The sequence below is a fragment of the Palaemon carinicauda genome, chromosome 31, assembly GCF_036898095.1.
Source record: "Palaemon carinicauda isolate YSFRI2023 chromosome 31, ASM3689809v2, whole genome shotgun sequence".
In the NCBI taxonomy this organism is placed as follows: domain Eukaryota; kingdom Metazoa; phylum Arthropoda; class Malacostraca; order Decapoda; family Palaemonidae; genus Palaemon; species Palaemon carinicauda.
In genome coordinates this window covers 50,446,272-50,449,077 of record NC_090755.1, presented here as the reverse complement: position 1 = coordinate 50,449,077, position 2,806 = coordinate 50,446,272, and the positions used below count along the sequence as shown (strand labels likewise).

At 44.5% G+C, this 2,806-nt stretch overlaps 1 pseudogene; it reads left to right on the top strand.

Moving 5' to 3' along the window:
• Positions 1-449: 449 nt before the first annotated feature.
• Positions 450-2,295, top strand: LOC137624732 (uncharacterized; annotated as a pseudogene).
• The last annotated feature ends 511 nt before the right edge of the window (positions 2,296-2,806 follow it).

The following is a 2,806-nucleotide window of genomic DNA, read 5'->3' as shown; positions in this document are numbered from 1 at the left end:
CTAGCATGCAAACTGCAAAATTGTATTTTTCTTCATAAGTCAAATAAACTTTTTCCTCAGGGGTACATTTTCGTAAGAAAATCAGGTAATCACCTGAGCATTGTGAAATCAAATTTAATTGTTTATTCCAACAGGTGCTCCATACTTTAGGACACAATTGTACAGTCAAGTGCCATTGATGATATCATATCTTCTGTTTCAGGTGGGCAAGTTAGCTAGCCCACCATTACACCTACACAATAAGACCGGAAATTTAAAAATCAGGGTGGTCCAATTAATGGACCGCGGTCCATAAGTTGTTTGTTTTTGACCCACGATCACTTGTTTTACATATTTATTCTTCACATGAAAAGCACTTAGTAAAGTTTATGGTTTAGTTACAGCTGCATTTAATCTCTCTCTCTCTCTCTCTCTCTCTCTCTCTCTCTCTCTCTCTCTCTCTCCTCTCCATGTGGCACCTCATCAACAGTATTGTGAAGAAGAAACCCCCAAGTGTGCTCTACCACAGCCCTGCTCAGCATGCACAGGACCTTATTAATGAGTGGGCAGCACAGTTACGAACCATTAACCTTCCAGCTCATATACAAGACTCTCTCTCCCCACAAGAAAACCATCGTGCCTTACGTCTCAGTTCCGCCTTACTGAGCAGTGATTGAAGAGGACGATGTACCCATAACTAAGGAAGAGCTACGACCTGCCTTATCAAGGAGTAAGAAGTCAGCTCCTGGCGATGATGGCATCACCTATGCAGCCCTTTGCACACTCATAAAAGTACCTGGCAACCCTCTCCTCCTGCTCTACAACCTATGCCTCTGCCTGGGATATGTACCTCTAGCTTGGACTCATGGTATTCGTTCCCAAACCCGGCACTGGCAAAATTCGTCCTCACCTCCTGTTTCTGCAAAGTATTTGAACGTTTTCTCCTCTCACACCTTATGTTCCAGCTGTAAGATAAGCTTTCATCTAGAATATATGGCTTCCTACCCTAACGAGGAACACATCATTGTCTCTTGGAGCTCTATACTAGTCTCTCCCCAACCAGTGTTGTAGTCTTCATTGATTTGAAAAGTGGCTTTCAAGTTGCAAATAGAGACATTATTTTAGACCAGCTTATTGATTTTGGAATCCGGTACGTGGATATCTTTGAAATTAAGTCTCTCGTGTCCTGTTTAAAGGAGCATTGAGCTCTGCAAAAGAACTTGAACTTGGTACTCCACAATGGGGAGTACTTAGTCCATTTTTATTTAATATTCTCCTTCATCGTGGTCTCTCCTTGCTTCCTAATACTGATAGCACAACCATCACCTGCTACGTAGACAATATTTGCATTCACTCAACATCTCCTGGGCACTTGCAACGTTTCATTTCTTCCTTCTACGAGTCAGCATCCTCCAGCGACCTTATCATCTCCTCAGGAAAAAGTAGAATCTTCTCCCCAAGGCCACAAAGGAATCTACCAGAATTTAGTGTGGGGAACCATGTTCCACCTTTATGCACACAATATATCTATTTGGGAGCACCAGTGTGAATTACACCATCCATTCCAGCAAGACAGAGTACATCCTATTGTTCAAGATCTGCTGGCCTGGTTACAGCGATGCCTGACTCCTCTCAAGTGGTTTACTAATTATTCTGCAGGAGTATCTATCCCAGTCCCCAGAACCATATATATTGCTTTCATCCACTCAGTGGTAGATTATCTTTTCCCTGCACTATATCGACTATCCAGATCAACTCTACAGCCTCTTGAAAAATTCCAGAACCAAGCAATGACATTCATTCTACGTTGTCCAGCATCCACTAGAATTGTAAACATGCAACATAACTCTGTCTCCCTCCACTCGTTGAGAGAATATCCTCCAATGTCACCTACTTCAGAATCAAATGCCTGTATTACCCGCAACTGGATCCTCATTATTCAAACGTCATCAGAACTTCTCTCGATCTAGATGCACCTCGTCCACAACTACGCCCTAGGGGACACTAGTTAATACTGTCTGTTCAAGCATTCGGGGGTTTGACATCAACATCGTGGCAGAGAACGTGGATCATGGCCTTGCACCCGGGCAGACTCCTGTGCCGGCAGTCTCCTACACTCCAGTCTCTAAGACTAACTTGCCTCAACTTCAACAACAACGTGCATTGCAGACCATTGACAGACTATCCTCGACCCTCAGTGTAGCCCATCACCTCTACACAGATGGCTCCCTGCAGCAGGATGGCAGTGCTGGATGTGCCATTTTCTCCCCCACTTTAGAACCCCCACCAGAGGGCTGGATAGGATGTTGGCTCTAAAAGTTATCAAACTCCACGTATTGTGAAATACATGAACTTCTAGATGCAGTTATTTTAATCACACGGACCAGAAACAACGGCTTGATCATATGCTACTCGCAACCAGCACTCCAAGCCCTTTCATCACATAAGCCAGCATACCAGCCCTGGTTACACAAATACACAGGTAACTAGACATGGCCAACATGAGCTCACTGGTAGTGCACTTCCTTTGGATTCCTTCTCACGTGGGTCTTCTGGCTAACAACACCGTCGACCATCTCACAAAGGCTGCCTGTCAACTGGATCCTCCAGTTGCTGATACTCCCACTCCATCTCTCCTGTGCTGCAGAAAAATGGTGCGGCAAGCTGCTTGCTCACATACTCATCATCGTAGTAATGTTGAGAGAGCCACCAGTGTATCAAAACAGCATAATGATCACTTCTTTCCTCACCAACACAAGTATCGCCACAATGGACTCATGGTTCGTCAAAATAACATGGCTTGTGCGTGTCTTTGGCTGGATTGGCA